Source organism: Carlito syrichta, unplaced genomic scaffold (assembly GCF_000164805.1).
Source record: "Carlito syrichta isolate Samal-C Ts95f unplaced genomic scaffold, Tarsius_syrichta-2.0.1 Scaffold308075, whole genome shotgun sequence".
Taxonomy (NCBI): domain Eukaryota; kingdom Metazoa; phylum Chordata; class Mammalia; order Primates; family Tarsiidae; genus Carlito; species Carlito syrichta.
In genome coordinates, this window is record NW_007252171.1 from 160,238 (window position 1) to 171,468 (window position 11,231).

Genomic DNA, 11,231 nt, shown 5'->3' on the forward strand with positions numbered 1-11,231 from the left:
AGGAATCTTAGATAAAAATCCTTTTTGGCATCAGTACAAGTCAAATAAGAAAGTACAGATGGTGTTCATCTTTCACGTGCAAATTATTTCTTGGCATAGATAGGTACCTTGATTTTAAAGTATTCGCTAACTAGCCTTGGCAATGGTGTATTAGCTTTCCATATATCATTTTATGTTTTTTGCTTTTACACAAAATTCAAAAGCATATTGTGGGATCAGGGAAATCTATTTACAATTTTAAAGCTAGTATGTTAAATAATAATTTTAAAATATTGTCATTGGTTGAAAAGTTGACTTTCCCTGCATTTTGCATAAGTGCAGAAATACTTATAGATTAAAATTTGTAAACAGTAGTTCTTTTACAGTTTATCTTCATTTCTCTCCTATTCAATGGTCCAGCTGAAAACAATAAAAGAGGCCAGATATTATTTTAGCCTTTGCAGAATAATCTGACTTATTCATATGTAGTCCCAAATATCTCTACATTTTTAACTTTAAAATGACAAAATTTCATCACAATCAGTTTATCTCTTTCCTCTCCTTTTCTTGTCATCCTCTTTCTCAACTTTATCTCTTGTTCCACATTTCTTCTCTGCTTTACATCTGATAATCAAATTCTTCTTAACAAGGTTCATAAATGAGTAACCTGACATATCATTTAAAACATAATTATATGAAATTAATCTGAATGAATAGGAATATGTTATCAGGAATCTATTTATCTAGACATTTTTACTTGCATCTTCATAATCTTGAATATAATCTTGATACTTATGTATTTTATATACATATGCACACATATATTATACACACATATTGTCAGTGTAATAGTTTTGCACATTGCAATCAAATGAATAAACAATAGAAAACAGTATATTTAATATAATAAAATACTTTTATATACATTTAAAATTTTTTCCTTCATGCATTCTTATCTCATGCTGTTGTACTGGGGTTGTGTGTTTTTACTTTCAGGTCTTCTTTTTTGCTTTGTTTGTAATTTTGTGCTTGCAAATACTCAAAGTTTATTTTTAGCATAGCCTTAAACAATTTAAAAATGTTTCTTCCTACTTCATATCCTAAAATATTGACAATTACTTTTTGAGTGAGTCTTTTACCCTCTCTAAGCATCAGTTCTCTCATCTATTCAATAGAAACAGCATGTTTAACTGGGGGTGGTGATTGGATACAGTGTATATTTAGCTCTTGTATATTATCTCCTATAAAGTGGACATTCAAAAAATAGGCTGTATCTCAATTGTTTAAAAAAGCAAAGGATGAACAAAATGGAAGCTGAATTTTACATAAGCAATTTTGGGGTAAGTTAAATTGCATTATAAATTAAGAGGGCTTTTGGTGTGCTGATTATGAAGTAAACAACAGGAATTTGTTAGGTTGGACCAAAGACAAACTATTTGGGGATAAAGAATGCCTGCCATTCCCAAATGACTTAAAACATGTAAATATTGACATTAGTTCAGGAGTATTGTATGGAATGATCCCTCCAGAGACATCAATGTTGATGCATTTCCTCCAGATTCCAAGCTTTAAATATTTAAATGCAGTGAAAGGGTTTAAAATTTGAAATATATATATATATACATATATATATGTGTATATATATATATAAAATTGATGTCGACCACTTAGTTGACTCTATTTTTGCATTAGTGCTTGTTGCAAATTCCCCAAACGGTTATTATTTCAGAATGTTTTCTCTGATGATTTATAAAAGTAATTTCTAAGAGCTCTCCAGAGCTATCTTCGTTCTTCTAGTGGGTAAAGAGTCTGTGCATCCGAGTGAATAATTTTGGCTTGCAAAAGTGAAACTCAGAAAAAAACAAAACAAAACATTGCATTTAATATTTAAAACTTTACATTTAAAACTTTACATTTCCTTTGCGGTCTAAGTAACTTCCTCATTGTGAAACTGTCTGCTGTCTGTTCATCATGAGTGATACCCTGTGTCTGGAGTCGTTTAATCACCAATCCACTCATTTAGTGAGCACCTACTATGTGCTGGCACTGTCTTTGGAGCTCAGTATAGAAAGGTTACATGACACTGCCTCTACCTTCTATTTGAACAGGAGAACCAGATATGTAATCTGAACATCAACATGGCAACTACAAAGAGAGAAATTTACTGCATATTATGGGAGATTATAGGAAAACCATCCAATTAGGACTGAGGAAAAAGCTGAGGAAAAGTGAGGATAAACAGCTTTACAGAAGCACCCCCCCCCCCTTAGTTACGTATTGAATAATGAATAACGTAGTTAAGTGGCAGGGGATGTTTCGAGGCAATGGAAAATTACAATTTTGATATCGTGAAAAATGACATATAAACAGAAAACAGGAGATAGAAAAGTGCACAGCCAAGCAAAGCCCAGATTAAGGATAGTTTTATATTCCATGGATCTCTACTTTATTTTGTTGTTGAGCGACTGAGAAATCACATTGTAAAGTTTAAAGAAGGTTGACACACGTTTGTTTCTTTCCCATTACTATTCTAAAACGTATGACTGCTCCTGTTAAAAACTAGACAAATCCTTTGGAAAAAATTTCTTAATCTATTTCATTAGAAGTTGTAATGGAATAACATATTTCTTCTTTTAGAAATATTTGTAATTTAACAGGAGATTCCCAGAGATACACTCTCCTTACTCAGTAAACAGTCTCTATCGGTAGACGATAAAGGCATCCTAAGAAAAATATAGGATTGTTATTTGGGACAAAGCAATCCTTTCTTTCATTCCTTCATAAAAAACCCATCCCAACCCCTTTATTGCTGTGTCTTCTGTTCTTCAGATCTATATGTAAAGCTGGTTTTGCTCTGTCGATGACTATGAGTTCTTAGCTGACAGCAGAAGATACTATTTACTCTGTGCATCAATCCCTGACTTCTTTCTGGGTTAAGCCACATCACAACAGGTGTTTGGTTAATGGTGTGTCAGTGCTGGGAGCTGTGAGACACAAAAGTGTCTTCCACTGAGCATTCGGCACCAGCATGAAGCCAGTCTTCTTTGCCACATAACCTCAATGCCCACGGTCTCTCCAAGGGCGAAGAACAGGATCAAGGCATTTCTCATGCTGCTTGCTGTGAGCAACATAGCCTGGCTTAACCTGGCTTCTAAGCAAATTTGCATTTATCCAAGTGTAAACCTGGTAAACCCAGGTATATTTTTTGTTTCAATCTCATACAAACACCTTTCTCCCTTACATTCTTTAGAAGGAATGCATGATTTCAGGTGTTTGTAAGATAAATACTGTTTTATCTTGATGTTAATTACAAATAAATGATATTTGACTTTTTAAAACAACTTACTTTTCTTATTTATTAATTTTGTTTGTCGATTGTTTATTGGCATTAAAAGTGTGAGGCTGGGAGACAGCAGAAGATTATATTCCACAGGAGCAAAGAGAAGTCACACTATTCTTTAAGGACATCAGAAATATACTGATGGAAGAGGCATTGGCATGACTAAGAAGGTCAGTGGTGGCTTTACTCTAAAGACCAAAACTAAGGGTAGGTGTTGACAACTGAGCTCATTAAAGTTATCTAGATAATGAGACCCCAAAGCACAGTGGCGGTTTTTTATTGCCATAAGTCAGGGGGCCATAATTATTGTAATAGCCAGAAATGGTTAGTGCGACTTGAAGTTCCTAGGGGTAAGATAGAATTTTTTATTTTATTTTTTGCTGTAAAATGTAAGAATGGAGCTATAGGAAAAAGAGAGAAGTTTAGATCTTTTCTTCTTCAATTCCTGGACTTAAGGCTGTTTTCCAATCAGAGCAATCACTTCATCAAGATAATAAAAGGAATGTTTTATCCAATGTGCAGGTTGTGATTAATGCTGCTACCAGTGGTTTGGAGGATGCAGAGATAAGTTCACTGTTGTATCTGTATTAAATTTGCTGGTCTGAAATCGGAAAGAACTAGCTGGACTGTACTTATTGAAATGGAGACTACTGATAGCTCAGGAAAATACAATCAGTCCTCATTCTTCATGGATACTATGCTGCCCATGTTACTAGCTGAGCTTGAACAAGATAATGCTCTGTGTTCTTGTTCTGGGTCTCATGCTGTAAACAAATGTTTTTTTTGTAGTCTGTGTCGTGTTACTTTTTTTTCCTTTTTGAATTTTTGTTGAGGATTTTGCAGTTTCAAATGGCTTCCAAACATAGGAACAGTTGTGTTTCTAAATGTAAGAATACTGTGATATATCTCAATGAGACGATGTATGTGTTAGACAAGCTCCAACTAGGGTTGAGTAATTATGCTGTTAACCACAAGCACGATGCTAACATATCAAGCAATATGTATCAGATATGTTGTTTTTAAACAGAAATATTCATGAAACAAGATGTGTATTGATCAGCTGGTGAAAATATCATGACCAGAGACTTTCCAGATCCTAACCTTTTATTTCTCCTAGAAGCCGTGGTTCAGGATTCATGAACACAGCGTTTGTTGCGACTTTATAGAACATAACTATTGCAGATAACAAGCATCGACTGCAATAGTGTTTACATTTTTGTAACTTTAATTAATTTTGGTCACAGCTACTTTGCCAAGAAATGGTGTTTTTTTCCAAAACAGATCAGAAAGTCCTCAGACATGTGGTATGCAGCCACGGATATGGCAACTGTGCTATTTTATATTTTGATAAAATAAAAAAGAAGGTAAAGAACTGTTTTCAATTATGCGGAAGAGATGGCAATATTCACATAAGGCTCTGTTTCCAAGCTATGTTATCTCTTGTACTTTCTCAGAATGTAGTTTAAAGAGATATTGATCACTTTGGAAGTTCAAAAACCTTAACGCTGATCTAATAAATCAAATACATCAAGCTGAATAGTTCAGGTAAGCAAGAAATGGCCTAGTGTACTGAAAACCTTGGCAAAGCGAATGTATACCAGCAGATGAGAGATTAACCCTATGGAATTTTGAGTACCAGTGAATTCAGCAAATGTTTTGGAATTCAGTGATGAGAAGAATTCTAGTATCTTCCCTGCAAAGCAAAAGATACATCACTGTGCCTCATATCTTCCTCACAAAGAAATAATTAATAGTGTCCTGGAGACTTTAAATTCTGGAAACAGCAGAGTCTACTGCTAGGAATGTATCATACAACAAAGGTGGCCATATGCAAGAAGGGTCTAGAGTAAGGAAAATCTCTGAAACACATCCAGACTGCAGTGCAACCAGTCCCACAACTTGGGACATACTATTCAGCAGACCCTGCTGTGCTGCAGATGACAGAAGTAGAGGAGGTTGAAATGTGGATTCAATGGGAGTAGCCACTCAGTTTTACTGTGGAAGAATTATACTTCAGTTCCCTTGTATTTGGGGCAAGACTGTCTGCAGTAAATAATCACATGCTTAGCACTTAAGGCACCAAGAATTATCTTAACCAGGGACACTGAATGGCCATGTTTTCAAAACTTTCTGTTTTTAAGTAGAATTCTTTTGGACAAACAAAGTTTAGACCTATCTACTTGGAAGGGCCAGGAAACAGTCTATAGGTTCAGAGTTGAGGACGAACAGAGCCAGAAGTTATGTGTGGGCTACAGACATAGATTATCAGTAACCCAGAAGCCCATAGCACTCACCATGGTTTTACCTTCCCCTATTTGTACCTCTGTATAAAGGGTAACATGTGACCGGCTGAAAAAGCAGAAACCCCCTGAGACTGGTTTGCTGTTGAGTCAGCTTGGGGACAAGTCAAAAATTAGGTGGAGTCACTAGACATAGATTTCTGGATAGTGGTTAATAGCAGGAGGCTGGGAAGGAAAATGACTGGAGCATCAGACATAAGGAAGTTAGGGTACAAGTGAACAAGCATATATACGGGTGTAGGCATGAAGTAAGAAGGTATTGTGTTCACATGTTAATGTTCACCAGGAAGCATCCATCAGAGACTAGACATTCAAAATACAGATGTACAAAAAATGACTTGGTCAGCTAGCATTCACTTATCTTCATTGATTATATCAAATCAGTCATAATGGCACATTTATGAAGTAGTCACAATGGTGGAGGTTATGTGTAGGCTCTACACCATTGACTCCTATTTACTGAGATGAACATAGCTGTTTGTATTCAACCTGCCAGGTATAGAGACCAGTGATGGGCCCTTGATATAGAATCTTTCCTCCAGGATCAACTGGTCAATTATTGACCAGTAAACTGCATTAACCCCTTCTTCTCTAGAAGGTCCAGCAGTTTAAATACCTCTCCTGGGTATGGGGTCTCCTTTCCTGCACACAGCTCCTCAGTCAGCATCATTATTGAGTATCTTATTACATCCTTGCTTCACAGGCATAGAATTCTACATAAAAAAGCATTTAACTATGGGATGCACTACACAGAGAAGGTGAAGAAGTAGGTCCTAATCATGTGATCTATTGATTGTATCATATACCACATCATCTAGAAGCTGCTAGATTACAAAGTGCTAAACATTCCAGTAGAAGTACAGGTCAAGCTGCTACTTGGACACAATATTCTGCAAAGATGGGGTGCCTTCAAGGACATAGTATGTACATTAAAACAGAGATGTCTATACTGAGCTATATTTCCAGAAGAAGAATCCGTGGGTGTAGAAACCAAGTAGCTAAAAAGAGTTTTGGCCACAACTCCCCATATTCTTAATAATCAACTGGAAAATTTCAATATTTGACCCTGAAATTCAAAGTTTGCCATTGATCTACAAGTTACAGCTACTACCAGTGTTCTGGGCTGTATTTTTTTCTTTTCTTTTCTTTTCTTTTTTTTTTTTTGGTCTAACAGGCAAGAAGAGTTACCAACTAAGTAAGAATAATTTACTCGGATCAGCAGAAGGAGATATGCCTACCTTTACATAAGGGAAGTCAAAAAACAAAACAAAACAAAACAAAAACAAAGACCATGTGTGAAATCTTACTGCCCATGTGGGTGTCTCCTGGTGCTACCTCGCTCCATCATGACTGAGAACAGATAAATGTACACTTGAGCCTCACTTTCTGAGCTGTGCCCTAATGATTGGAAGCATCTGTGTGGGACAAGTGGTAAACTGTGGCTGTAATGAAAATTTGTCATTCAATCTCCATCAAGAGAACTGGCTTCAGGGAGCATAGTTGACTGGCAGCCATGAAACCGCCATAATGTTCACAACAAGACCACACCTTCCCTAGGCTGCTGTTAACCAGTAATTGAGCATGGCAGGGCAATGCTGGTTAATTTTGCAGGACATGGAACTTCTTTACTGAGCCATTTTGGCTCATGAGTTTCCCTAGTAGTCTGACTATAACTCCTTTAGAAATGTGTAGTAATCTGATACTCTTCTTGCTTAATTCTTAAACTATTATCATAAATGCAATGTAGCATAAAGGCTTCTACTGTCAATAGTCTCCTGTTGCTTCTTTACAGGATTTCCCCCAGTAAATCTCTTGCACTTCTTATTCGATGCTGGTGTCTGCTTCTCAGAGGAACTGAATTAAAACAATGATCAACTGCTGTATGGTCTATTATGCGTCAAATGAAGCTTGTCAAGCATGCCTCATTCAACAATTTAACATCTGAGTATAGATATGTTCACCAAGATTCAAATTGGCTTTCCCAAGAAGTTTTTACTTGCTGGAAAGCATCTTATAATTTTAAATTGTAGACAATTGTAATAAATATATTTTGGAAAACACAAGAAGTTGCTGGAATATATTGTTGAAGAGTTAAATGACTAGTTTATTATGTAAACCACTCATATAATTTTAAATCTGAGCCATTATATAACACATGCGACGTAATTAATCATAACATGCTTCGTGCAATTACAAATTAATAAAATGATAGATGTACTCAAACCATCTAAGACCCCTTCAATATAAGCTAACCTTGCAATTAACACCCAATGTCTATTCCCACAATCAAAAGGTGTTACGTTAGCCATGGATTGTCAAATCTGATGGTAAGATGTCTCCTTGAGTTTACATCCATAAACAGTGCACTGAACGAGACGGAGCAGTGATCACAGGAGAAAGGTGTAGGCAGAAGAGGGAGAAAAAAAAAGAGAGGGAGAGAGAAATTTAATCATTCAATTTCTGAACAAAATATTGTATGTAATCCATTTTTTTTATAGTTTCTCACAGTCATTGCTTAGCATGTTGAAGAAATATGAATGAGAGGTGTACCAGGGAAGTGATATTTATTTGTGTGCTGTTCCCTTGGTGCTGCCTACTTCTAGACATTCTAAACCTGGATCTTTCTATTGACCTTGAGTTACTGTTACCTAGAAAAATGCAAGTGAATAAGTAAATCATGGTATATTTGTATAATGGGATGCCAATCTGTAAATAAAACTATAAAATATAGTTACATGCTAACACTAGATAAAATTGCAAACAATGTCAAACAAATCACAAAAGAAAGCATAATTTGATATTTACCTACTATTTAAAATAGACAAAAACTAAGTTTTTCAAATTTTGGGAAAGCTATTAGAAATCAAGGCAAAGAACTTTGCAAAAGTCCAGGTGCTGGTTAACTCTAGAGACAGTGAAAGAGATTTGATTAGGGAAGGTGAGTAGGTGATGTGTTTGTTTATGGTTACATAGGTGTTAATTTCATAATTACCTGTTATCTACACACAAATACATATTGTTTCTTTGTATGATTATTCTCAATAAAAAATTACATTATATTAAGACACAAAATTATATAGTCACTATGGTCTCAGCTATATTAATAATGCTTAAAATAAAATATTGAAGGAAAATATGATTAATTTTTAAAAACCAAGTTTCAAGAAGCAATTTATTCCACAGTTTATACTATGACAATCATTTCTCTTAATCACTTTCATTAGGAAAATATCAAGGCTATGTGTTATATAAATAATGATACATTTGAAAAACAAACTGAGGGGAGCATAGTCATAAGAAGAGCAAAAAAAAAAGTCAAAGTGGGAATAGCTTCAAATATTAGTAGTGCAGATGGGGATTTTTTTCTTTTATTTTTTTTGAGTTGGAGTCTCACTCTGTTGCCCAGACTGGAGTGCAGTGCCTGCTCCCAGCCACCGCAGCCTCGACCTGCTGGGCTCGGGCGATCCTTCCGCCTCAGACTTCCAAGTAGCCGGAATTACAGGAGCGCGCTACCACGCCTGGCTAATTTTTTGATTTTATTGTAGAGATGAGGTCTCACCTGCCCAGGCAGGTCTCGAACCCACGGGCTCAGGCAATCCACTCACCTCAGCCTCCCAAAGGCGCGGGATTACAGGCTGAGCCACCAAGCCCGGCTTTTTTCTTTTTTTAACAAAATAAAATATTATGCACGTTTTGATTTTGTTTTAAAATAATAAGCATGCTCTATTTACTTGTTAGAGTACTGACTCCATACACATCCATTTTAATAGATATCACAAACTGAAGTTACATAGCCATGAAGTAGCATCAGCCATGGTCTCAGTGTGGTTCTTGTGATTATTTCCTGGAGCAAGTAACAGAAACCGGGTCTTCAGGGAATTGGATCATTGGAGGCGACAATTGTGCAATTTTAAGGTAATCTCCTCTGAGAACAGTACAGGGAAAATTTTCACTGTGGATAAAATAAATTGATGGGCTCCCTGAAGGTGAGAAGAGATAGGAAGGGAAGATTAAGGTTTTTAAAAAACTATAATAAAATCGAACTTTACCCATTGCCTAGTTTTGCAAAAAGCTGTTTTATGAACCACTGCATCTGCCTTCTGCACTAGGTAGAGAAATTAAAATTCACTCTGCCTTAGTTATGTTCAACACATCCATGCCCATTGACTAGAATGGGAATGTCAAACATGCCAGACTAAAAAAACTAAAAATAATGAAAGAAGCACATTTATTGTGACTGAACAAAAAAGGAAAAAAAAAAAAAAAAACACGAACTGTTGGATCCTCATGATTTTTTCTTATGTCTTTACCTGAACAAGGTTGACTGAGACATTCTCCACGGAGAAAGATATAGAGGACAGAAGTTATAAAATTATCAATCTATTTTTGACCAAGGCTGTGACCTGGTTTCTGCTTGCTTCTTCTGTTTATTTCTCAGGAAATCTATAAAGTTCAATTTATAATCGTCAGAAGAAGATATGCATAGTATTATCCATAAATGCATTCAGCATTGAGTCAACTTGTTATACTTCTATGCCTACCATTTTCCCTGAAAGTTCCTATTCGTAAGAGCATAGCCACAGTCTCAGTAACTCATCTCGTCAAGATGAAATCAGAAATAATCCCTCATTTTATGCCAGAGTGTTTTTAATAAGACATTCTTAAAAATGAAAACAGTAATAAGAAATGATTTTCCCATTTTTTTAAACCTTACTATTCATGAATGCGTGACAATTACATGTATAGGAGATGCATGCATTATCTTCTCATTATCCCTATCAGGGCTTTATTCCAGGAATTGCTGATTGATCTAGGGATGTATATCATCTAGGGTTGTACATCCTATTCAAGTTTAGTAATTACATAATTTCATTTCAGAATTCGACATTTGGGAGTAAGGTAGTTGAATCATCTAAGTCTGTCACTTGGAAGTGCTGTTACTTAACGCTGACATTCCAAAAATGCTTTGCTGTGATGCTTTCTCGAGTCTGATTTATTCCAAGTTCTGAGAATGTCTCAAAAAGGCCACTGGAGTTTCTCCAAAGTTAACTATTCATGGGATCCCTAACCCCTTGGGACTGGATCAAGTTTAGAGTGACCTCGGCAACAACTACATGGGGAATTCAATTAAGTTGTACCTGGAAACTGTCAGTCAATGGTGTTCTTGTCTCTATCAATAAAAATCTATGAGTATTTATTGATACATCAAAGTTAAAATATGACTATGTACTCCTCTACATGTTAACTTCCTGATTCGATCTCACCAAGATATCTGGGCTTTGTTGATGCTGTTATGGCTGTATTTTGCCTATTTGTTTACTATATGCATCTATGAAACTATTTCAGTAATCTATTTCCACAACATATACTAAAGTTTATATTTCTTCACAATTTCCATAGGATATAATTTTTTCACAATGTACTATTACTTTTTTCATGCTGCTTATAGACCTTATTTTGACTATTTCTAGAATTTAATTTTTTTAATTGAATTTCATTCTTAAAGCATATTTTGTTGAGATTATTCTCTGAAATATTATATGCATGCTTTATTTTCTGTATATTTTGTATGTCTAAAAATGTATTTTACCCTCTTTTTTTTTTTTTTTTTG